Source organism: Pteropus medius, unplaced genomic scaffold (genome assembly GCF_902729225.1).
Source record: "Pteropus medius unplaced genomic scaffold, Ma_sr-lr_union100, whole genome shotgun sequence".
NCBI classification, from domain to species: Eukaryota; Metazoa; Chordata; class Mammalia; order Chiroptera; family Pteropodidae; genus Pteropus; species Pteropus medius.
This window is the reverse complement of record NW_024353909.1, coordinates 3,903,560-3,914,656: the sequence shown is the minus strand read 5'-3', so window position 1 is coordinate 3,914,656 and position 11,097 is coordinate 3,903,560. Positions and strand designations below refer to the sequence as shown.

Here is an 11,097-nt window from a genome sequence, read left to right as displayed (position 1 = left end):
TATAGGAGGCAAGAGAGAAAGCAGAGAGACCAGGTAGGGGGCTGATGCTCTAGTGCGGTTGAGAGATGCCGATGGCATGGACCGAGGAGGTGGTGGGGCGGGGATGTCAGCATCAGATTCCAGACCGATTGCTAAGATTGAGTCCAAAGGGCTTACTAAAGACTGGAGAAGTGACATGAAGGAAAAGCAGGAGCCGAAAGTGACTCCAAGGCTGGTAGCTTGGGCAACTGGCAGTGTAGCGGGTGCCAGTGACCAAGCCCGGAAGCCCGGGAGAGGAGCAGGATTGGGCAGGGGGTAGGAAGAATTAAATTAGGATTTTGGACATGCTGCCTGGTATTCGGTGTCTCTGTTGGGATACCAACAGAAAACAGATGAGATGTTCCCTTTGTTGGTGTTCAACAGATATCTGTGAGATAAGCAAATGCTAGGTACTGGGTACACACAGAAGCCAATATGACAGTCCCTAGTCTCCAAGAGCGTAAAGGCTCCTGGACCTGAGAGATGGAGCAACTAGAAACTCAGCTAGTAAGTGGTGGGTCAGAAAAAAAAAAAGGAAGGAAAGAGGCCTCTAACCTAGATTAGGGGCGGTGGGAAACTCCTGGATGAGAATTCCTGGCGGGAGGAAAAAGAAATATTTGCGTATACAGAGGCAGCCAAGCCAGAGGTAGCCAGGCTCATATGCAGGAATGCAGGTCACTCAGGAGAGCCGAAGTTCACGAAGTTCAGAGGGTGACACGTGAAATAAAGCTCCAGGGTGGGACAGGACCAGTTCGTGGAGGTCCTGGGGCCGCGGGGTGGGGGTTGGCACTTTCTTTTCCCAGGCTGCGTCTGTCTCCGCCCTTCCCCCTCTCCTTCCAGTCTTGGCTCCCATGTCACCTTCTTCGTGAGACCCACCCTGATTAAACTGCAGCCAGCTGCCACCACCCCCCTTTTTCTTCGCGCCAGAAACTCTACAACCTCTCCCAGGCATAGCGTTGGTTCTATGGTACTATGACCATGTAACTCTTTTTATTTACATATAAGAGGGGTTTGGTTTTGTTTTGTTTCGTTTTGTTTTTTACGCCTACAGCAGTCGCTCTTCCTAGATAGTCTCCCATCCGAGTACTAACCAGGCCCAACCTTACTTAGCTTCCAAGATCAGACGAGATCGGGCATGTTCAGGGTGGCGTGGCCATAGACACATATAAGAGTTTATTGGAGCCAAACTGACAACAAATGACAGGGAACAAGACCTCGAATGCTCCCTATGACCCTGTGACTTGCTAGTGGCCGGGCTGCCCCTCCCCTGCAGTGAGACGGATGGCCTCCCCGAGGGTAGTGAGCTCATGCCCGACAGTTCCGCCCACACCTGCTCAACCCACACGCCTCGCCATGCCATTCCTTCAAGCCTCATCCTCGTCCAGTGCTCCTCGACTCCCCAGAATAATAGCCCCCAAAGATGTCTAAACCCTAATCCCTAGATGTAGGGAATACAATATCTTACCTGGCAGAATGAAATTAAGGTTGTACATCAGCTGACTTTAGGGAGATTATTTTATTCTGGATTAGCCGGGTGGGCCCAAAGTAATCACAAGGGTCCTTCGATGTGAAAGAGAAAGGCAGAAGTCAGAGTCAGAGTGACGCAGCGTGAGAAAGACTCAGCCAGCTTTCCCGGTAGAAGCGGGAAGCATCCGGAAACTGGGAAAGGCAAGAAAACAGATTCTCCCTTAGAGTCTCCAGAATCCTTGATGTTAGCCCATTTTGGACTTCCCACCTCCGGAGCTTTAAGATAATACATGTGTGTTGTTTTAAAGCCAGCAAGTTTGTGATAATGGCTTACGGCAGCAACAGGAAGTAGATACACAAGCAAAAACGCAGCCCCGCCCGCCTCTTAAGATTTGTGTTTCCTGTCACATTATGAAATGTGGGTAAGAACGTGTCTTTCTTAGAGTGTTTTGTGAGGACTGCGATATCCGAATCGCACACACGCTTAGCCCAGGGCCTGGGACACAGTATCACTAAATGGCAGCTGTGGGGATGACATCTACTGCGGTTGCTAGAGCTGAAGTGCTGGACGCTTCCTCTGCTTCCAGCTGGGCGTTCTGTGGCTGCCACAGGACTCACAGGGACTCGGTGGGTCCTAAATCTGGGAAATCCTGCTCGCCTGGACGCACCTCAGAGAAGGCACCCGTCTAATGTGCTGCCTCCTACACTTTGGGGACATGCGTCCTCCAAACCTGGCAGACACCCCAAGAGGACAGTTCTGTCTGCCAGGGCCCGGGAGCTGACCTGTACTCACTGGTCCCATGGCAAAGGCAGGGATGATGCTGGAGGGGGTGGGTCATGGCACCTACCCAGAAGCCAGACTCAGGGTACCCGGTCCTCCTTGTGCCTGTCCTTCATTTCCATTCAGAGACCATGGTCTGCTGGGAGAACCTGGCCAGACAACCCCTTCTCGGGTCTCGAGTTTCCCATCTGTAGAACAGGAAGCTTAGAACGGATAGTGTGCAAGTGTCCCTCAGAATCTTAGCCCCTCCCAACAGTTCACTGAAGAGCGTACATGAATGGCAAACACATAAAATATGACTGACATCGTTAGCCATCCGGGGAAATGCAAATTATAACTGCAATGAGATACCGCTACACGCCAGTGAAAAACAAATATAATTTTGAAAAGTTTTATTTCCGTTTACAAAAGCAGAGTGTACTAAATTATTACAGGGTTACAAGGAGCTGAAGAAGAGAAGAGGCTTCCTCACAGAGCCAGAAAACAGCATTAGAACAGCAGTACCAATAATTTACACAAATAGCCACAAGGAAATTCCTACATCCCTCTAGGCGGTCCTGTGTAACTAGTTCTTGTTCCGCTGGATCCTGGATTAGCCATCTGCGTTCATGGAGCCGTCTGCTTACTGACTAAAAAGAGCTCTGGAAATCCTGACTCCATCCAGGGCACAGCCTGACAGTTGCTTAAGTAACGTCAGCTCAGAAGTCTGCACCCGAGAGTCTATTCTTTAAAGTGTGGATGGTTTGAAGTACCTGGTACAGTCATTTATCCTGAGGCTCTAAGGCTGTCCCTTTTCACTGAAGACACAAGCTGCAGCCTGCATCTTAGAGCAGAGCCTTCAGGCAAGCGTCACAGTAAATAAAACACCTGTGAGAGACTGCATTGCTGAGGTTAATATATTTCTCTGACCAATATCAGAATGGAGGACAGTAAACTTCTCTCTCAGGATTCAGTACAGAACTATTTCATAAGACTTTAGACGAGTGTTTCCCTTGAGAGTAAAAGCCTATAGGCTGTGGGGGACTGACAAATCACCAGGGACTTCCCATAAAATGTACAGTTCCTAAAATATTCCGTTAACATTCCATCCACACACGCGGGACCTGAGGAAGGCCAAATGTGTCTTCCGGTCCGACAACTCCTTCCATGCAACACTCCCAACACATCCAACAAACCTGATTGTTTCTGGCATCTCTCTCTCAATAAGGTGCAAAAACAAATCTTTGTGATTTTCCAGGGCTCCTCTGGGAAATTTTAAACATTATTGCAGGTGTAAAAGATGCCTGAAAGTTCTTCCATTTTTTTTCTATATTTATTAAATTATTTGAGAAGGCAAAATCTAAAGAGTCGTCAGAAGAGATTTGGACACTTGGTTAATATATGATTATGGGTGCCTGCAAATAATCCGTGGTTACCCATTGAATTGATAACAATTAAAAATAAACAGACCCAAGAGCAGTGAGGACATATGTCCACATAAAAACTTGCACACAAATATTCACAGCAGCATTATTCATAACAGCCAAAAAAGTGGAAATAATCCAAATGTCCACCAACTGATAAATAAATAAAACATGGTATATCCGACAATGGAATATTAATCACCCATAACATGGATGCAGGCTACAATGAGGATGAACCTCAAAAACATTATGCTAAGTAAAAGAAGCCAGACCAAAAAGGCTTCATGTTGTGTAATTTCATTTACATGAAAAAGCCCAGAATAGGTAAATCCGTTGAGACCAAAAGTAGATTAATGGTTGCCAGAGGCTGGGGGTTGGGGAGGGTAATTGGAAGTGACCGCTAAGGGGTACACAGGTTTTTATTCTGAAAATGTTCTGGAGTTAGGTAGAATTAGATAGTGGCAGAGGTTGCACAACCAAATACTATGCTAAAACCCACTGACCTATACTCTCTAAAAAGGTAAATAATATCTTTTCTTTTTTAAAAAAAAAGCCTATGCAGGCTTGAATCATGAAATGAATAAGTAAAATAAGCCGGAGTATACACAGAGTTCCTAAGTGAGGAATTTTTGTTCTTTGTGTTTTAAAATATCCTAGGACATGACAAATTCGACATAAAACCCCGGTTTTCTAGTCAGATGCAGCATCTCTGCCATCTAGGATAAACTTCCACAAACCGAAAAAGCAAGCCCACCAAACCTGAGCAAGCTTTGCTAAAATATAATACGTTTCATGGCGCAGGGATTACAAAATAATACAGATAAAATCCACACCCCAAAATGTATCCTTCATACTGCCCTTTCCCATTCTGGAACAAACTGACACTTTACTGTAGGATACAGAGTCTGCAGGGTCAAAATCATTTTCATAATAATGCTAACATTTATGTGAACGTGCAATGTGTTCATTGTTGCTATTTTCAAATGAATCAATAACTATTTTTTTTAAATCTCTCCTTTTCGATTTCTAATGTGGTAAATATCGATAGTTTTAACCCACATAAACAAAAGCTCTTTGGGTGACCTCAGAAAGCTTTGAGAATGAAGAGGGGGCAAATCACATCTTAAAACGTGCTGTCGAAGAGAACAGAGCAGGAAGAGGCCTAACGGCACCATCTCTGTGATTAGAAGTGCTTACACCCGGACAGCAGCAATGCTTCGTCGGAGCAGTAAATCGCCACGAGACCCGTTGCCTCAGGTGGGAGTGGGCAGTTTCGTTCAAAGGAACTAAAACAACAAGAGAGGGACCCTGCGCAGACCACTGGTAACCTCCCGCCAGGAACTGAGGCGTGTGCTTCTCTTCTCATTAATTCTCCCTCTGCACCGATAGGCCCCACACCCCTGCCCCACCAAGTACCCGCTGGTCCCCCGGCCCAGCTGCAGCTGCCCAGGACAGAGCTGACACCACACAGAAACCCTTTCCTGGGCTCCCAGCATCATGGTCTGCCTGGAGATACATCATCCTCCCCCTCCAAGGAGCCGGGGAGCGTGGGCCTCGGAGGGATCAGCCCCGGCCCCTGCCGGTGGGGTGGGGCGGATGCCGCAGTGGCAACACAAGTATATTCTCTATGTACAGGTCACCCACATTGACCAAGGGGGCTTTCAGCTGTGGGGATGAGGGTGGGAGTGCCGGCCCAGTGGGAAGCGCCGGACCTGATGCGGAAATAAGCAGAAAGTGGCAGATGTAGTTGGAGAAAGCACCCCACGATCTGGTAAGCGGACATTTTTAAGGCGCATGAGTTGGAACACCACGGTGTCCATGCTGGTGTGGGGGCGGGGGGGCGCGCGGGGAGAGAAGGGACCCAGCAGACACACAGTCCAGACTGGAGGGCCAGAAGCTGAGAGAAGAAAAGTTCTTCAAAAGGCACAGAGCAACTTACGGCCAGGGCCGTGGGCTCAGATCCCGTGGACATGCGCCAAAGGGCCTGTGCGCCATCACGTTAAACCAGCAGTAGATCATCAGTGATCATCAAACACCACCGCTTAACCAGTGCCCCGACAGGAACCCGCGGCTTGTCAGAGAAAGCGCATTCGCTGTCACTCCGTGGGTTATGAAGTCTGTCACTGCTTGGCAACTCCTGTTTGGAGCATGACCCCTAGGCTGTGAGTTATGCTACACTCCCACTGGAGAACCCCACTGGGGGTTCTACAGCGAGGAACCAAAGTGTACCCACCCCTGCCCGCATGGGGCTCCCGGTCTGATGAGGTGGCACCTCGTTCCAGAAGGAAAATTATCATATATTATCACAAACTGTCTTGCCTTCCTGAGTCCCACACAAAACGACTCGTCTCTCGTCCTAACCATCTCATGGATTTTAAAACGGCCCCTTCCTTCCCCCTGCACCCAGCCACCCTTCTCTACTTCTCGAGCTCCTTCTTCGGCGAGCTGTTCCCTCTTTCGTTGCTGCCCTCAGTAATATCCCAGGGACATACTTTAGTCTTTAACTGCCCCTCTTCAGGACTAACCAGGGTAAATGATTTGTAGAGCTAAAAGAAAATCTGGGGTCTCCTTCTTCAAAAAAAGTATTAAGAATTTCAAGACCACGACAGCAACGCATTAAACCAAGTGCAGGGCGCTGGGTGACTGCACAGGTCTCATACCCCCTGAAAGCCAGCCCCACCCCTCTGGGACACAGAGAGAGATGTGAGCTTATCAGTCACCAGTCCAGGGCAGAAAGGACGCGCCAGGGCCTGCGCCACCCAGCCTGTGACCCATTAGCTTGTCGTGGACAAAGGATGGAGTCTCATCACTAACTACTCCCAATGGGACCCAAAATCTCACCAACTCCCCTTAAGAAAGACCACGAAAATTTGTTAGAGCAGAAATTGCAAATGGAACTTAAAGGTTAAAGAAAAGCGAGGTTTCTGAATGATAATTTTGAAAACCAAAGTCAAGTTTTGAAGAGTCCGTCCTGACCACAAAACTAAATCATAAAGCTAGCGCAGCAGGCCCTGGCTTCAAGGCAGGTGTGGACAGGGCCACGTGTCCCCTGGGGAACACTGTCGGCATGAAGAAAGGAGAAGCCCAAGGGGGTGGGGCTGGGGGTGGGGCAGCTGTCCCTAGAGTCACAGCCTAGAGGAGGGATTCCTCATCTCACCCCAAAGGTGGCTTCTCTAAGTCCTGCAGCTCCGCACGCCCTTTCGAGCTCACTTTTCCTGGCCTCGGGGTTCACGAAAACCCCTGAAGTGAGGAAACAGTCCTTAGAAGACAGGATATTTCATCAAGGACTAGGCAGCTGACACAGCCACGTTAATTGGTTAGGAGCCGAAGAACCACAGGCAAAAGTATAAAGGGGAAAAGAAACGAGCCCCAAAAGGCAGGGAGGCCAGGAGTTCTGGAGAGTTCAGGGCTGCAGGGCATCCTTCAACTCAGGAGAGACCGGGGTCAGGGGGTAAACACGTACCAGGGTTCACCCCATCTCACTCTAGCATCCAATGCGCCTCGGGTCAGAAAGCAGCTGAATCCCACGATGAGGAAAATAGAAAGTCTGCCGAGTCAGATCACAACGAGCCCAAGACAAAATACAGTCCACCAGGGCTCAAAGGAGGCGGCCCCCTCCTCCCCCGAACAAAGAGGGGAGGTGTCGCCATGCCAGAGCAGGGCCCACGAGAAGGGCCTGCAGCCAGTGCCCTGCCAAGAACCCCCGGGGAGCAGTGCACAAGCCTTCCGAAGGCCATCAGCAGCAAGTCGTGGCTCTGCAACACAAATGAGGTCAGGAAGGAAAAGAGAGGTCTGAAAAGGATGCAGCCTCCCAGTCCCAAGGGAGGGGACGCGTCCCGGCGGGGCTCGTGCTGGAGGAGGAAGTGAAGCGGTGAGGGAGGCGGGCTCCGTGCACCTGGTCAGCCCTCACCTGGAAAACGGAGGCGAAACCACGGAGGCCTTAATGAAGGGCGTCGGCAGTGTCGGCGCAGACAAACAATCAGGAAAAAGAAAAGAACAGAAGCTGCTTGAGGAAGTGAAAATGAGCAAGCAGAAAATCCAAGACCTGGAAAAGAAAATCAGAAAAACAAGAGAGGCCCTGTGATGTGTGCGTCTGCGGTCTACGCAGGAAAGCCACGAACTCTCGTTCACGGCACGGGCCGCAGAGAAGGGAGGCGGTGCCAACTTGAGACGTAGTTTAGGACAAACACACCGAGAAGAGAGACTCTCAACAAATCATGTCCTTCAAAACAGCTCTAAGAAGTAAATAGACACAAAAAACTTCCTGGAAGATGCCCGCAGTGACCAGAGAGCTCCCTGGCCCCACCACCAGAAAGAGGCGACATCTCGCGCCCGGCACCAGTAATAAGCCAACCTGTGGCACCCTTGTCTTCTTGCTAAAGGAGCTGGCTGGGACGGGAAGCCCAACGCCAGTTCCTAGGGGTCATCTGAGGCCTCAAGGGCAGTACCCGCATCCTAGCTGGTACCGCCGGGGTCCCCTCAATAGATGCGAGAAATCCTTCTCTTCTTAGTAGTTGGGCATCACAGGCCATCTGTCGTTTCCATGATTTCCATGATCACACCAAGATGAAGATGCCCCACCCTACCGAGGAGACCACCGCCCCACCCAGGAAGGGCCTCCTGTGCTGTGCCCCCTACCCCGTCCATCCAGCCATGGCTCCCCTTAGACCAACTGAGAAAATACAATCTGTGTTTTCCCCAAGAAAGAATTTCCTTTCGCCCAAGAGGGTATATGCAGACAACAATCTGAGGTTTGGGGTTTTAAAAAAAAATAAAATAACTGTCCGCCCACCGTAAAGACACTGCCTACACTGTTTCTTCCCACCATCAACGATGAGCCATCCAGTAGGGTCCTCCTCGTCCTGCACTGGAGGCGCTCAGCCTAGACTGGGGTCTGTGCCTGCTGAAGAAGGCCCTGCACCTTGTCCCGGGCTCATGTGAGGTCTCTCCTGTGCTTTGCTGAAACCCTTCACTTCTGCAGAAGAGCCACTGTGTCATAGTGTCAAAGAGGAACCAACTTGACTCCCACAAAGGTGGCCGATCCAGGGCCGACCAGCCAGCCTCTTCCTCAGCAGTCTTCCCTGGCTCTTCCAAGTGAGAAAGGTCACACTGTGGCCCCACCTGCGGAGACTGGCCATCCTCCAGCATCACTCCACCGTCGACATAGCAAATGATAGGACTCCACACTGTTTCGACAATTTGCACCACAATCCCTGGTGCCATGTGCCCAGCTTGAAGAGACATATTCTCAGAGATGCCATTTGAAATTAACTCCAAACCTGATGTCCCAGCTCCATGGCTACCAGGTTCACGTAGAAAACCAGACTCCCTGATTCCACACATTAATGGTGGCCTGCGCCATCGGCTTGGTCTACATCACGCAGCCCTCAACATCCTCACGGCATTGTTTAGAGATGCCCAAAATAACAGCCACCTTCGCTCTGCAGAGAACCACCGCAATGCCGAAAGCAGCCAGAAACACTGCCATAGTGCACACGCCTTATCCAGTTCTAGCTGTCTCAGAATAATGTTCATTTGTCATGGCAGAGCCATGGTGTCACAAGGTGCTAGTTGGAACCCTAATCACCGAGCTCACATGACCGGATATGCAGATGGCAGTCCAGGTCCACGCGATCGCATGGGGGACTCAGATGACCACACTCAACGCTACTAACACACTTCTCCCAGAGTTCGATGCCACACTGATTCTTACCCCCTGGCGTCACTGACGAGATCCCGAAATCCCACAGAACATAGGACTGACTCAAGGCAAAAACCAGCACAGGTTTCCTGGGTCTAAGGCGATCCGCGCCCAGAGGCGCCCCTGGTGGCACCCGTGGCATTTCCAACGCTTGCTTCCGCTGCCTGGTACCAGGCGCCCCAGTCCCCACAATGAGGGACTACCACGCTGGTAAACGCACGACTGACGGCTGCCTGGAAGCAAGCAAGCTCGTGAGCGTTCAGGACAAAAGCTTCCAGCGTCTGGGGGAACCTTCTTCGCTCCCACACAGCGACACTTCCTGGAGTCGTTCGGAATTACTGGGAAGACGTTAGAGCAGGTGTGTAAGGAGGGAAGCAAGAAGAGGGCCAAACCTGAGCCTGATTCTTCTAGGACGATTAATAACTTTAAAAAACAGAGTCGAAGACCCTCACCATACCCAGGGGGACCCAGCATGAGGGCACCAAAAGTAGGGTGCTTTTAGAGCACCTCCTGAACAGTGGGGACCTCAAATGCTTCCGATTCTTCTTCCACATCTGTTTCCTGCTGGGCCTTCTTGAAACCTTCCTCTGGTCTTTACCAGTTCTGAGGTTTGTGGTTGAAAAAAGTATTCACCACAAACGAAGATTATCTCAAGGCCTTGTTCCCCACATAATTAACCATTTGATTTTTATTGTAGCTCAGGTTTTAATAGATAGTAAAGAACTGAGCGATTGATATTGCATTTAACGCTCAAAAAAAGAAATCCTTTAGATTAAGTACAAAAAATACAATAAAAACTGAGTTCTAGTCAATGCAGCTGCCCAACAGATTAGAAACCAGTAATGTAAATCAAACAGAGCTGGGGTTTGGAAAGTCTGTGCTCCATCAACTCAGAAAAACCCTTTGCCATGATTTCATTGGACCCTCCAGACAATGCACAGAAGTAGGCAGAGACCACCAACATTCAGAAGAGTAATCTTGCTAAACTTTAGCAAAGAAAATAATAGCCACATACTAAGGGCTCACTCCATAGGGAACATTGCAAAGCAGTGGCAATTCCGTCCCCCTACCCCCTTCTCCCTGAGGACACTCGGCAATGTCCAGAGACATTTTTGATTGTCACAACTTGGAGAGGAGCTACTGGCATCTAGTGTGTAGAGGCCAGGGATGCTGCTAGTCATCCTACAATGCACAGGACGGCCCCCACGACAAAGAATTATCTGGCTCCAAATGTCAATAGTGCTGAGGCTTAGAAACTCTGGTCTCGAATAAAGGCGCTTGAAACTCCCTAGGCATCCACTCTTGAGTCATGACCCTTCTGAGCATCAGAGTTAGTCTGCAGACTCTTCCATAGGGGAAAAAAGTATTTCTACAGACATACACGGACAAGAAGCTTTGCAGTTTCAGGTGGGGGGTGGGTCATCGATTCCTGATGCCCACTCATGAACAACCCCCTCCAATACCAGGCACCCAAGGACACTGAGATCAGGTACTCTTTTTAGGGAGTATTCCAATTTTTTAAATCCTTCTAAATGAAAGAAACCCCTCTCAAAAGAACCTTTGGCATAGATTACCTTATTTAAACCTCAACACCACCCAGTCTGGTCGAGACTGTTAGAATTACCATATGACAGAGTGGATTGGGGTACAGATAACTTTTCCAAGGTGACACAGCTAGTGAGTGGCAGAACTGTAAGCACTGCCCGGCGCACTCCAGGTTGGGAGCC

General features: G+C 49.7%; 1 pseudogene; it reads right to left on the bottom strand.

Annotated features, from left to right (window-relative positions):
- Positions 1–1,060: 1,060 nt before the first annotated feature.
- Positions 1,061–1,179, bottom strand: LOC120593976 (uncharacterized; annotated as a pseudogene).
- Between the last annotated feature and the right edge of the window lie 9,918 nt (positions 1,180–11,097).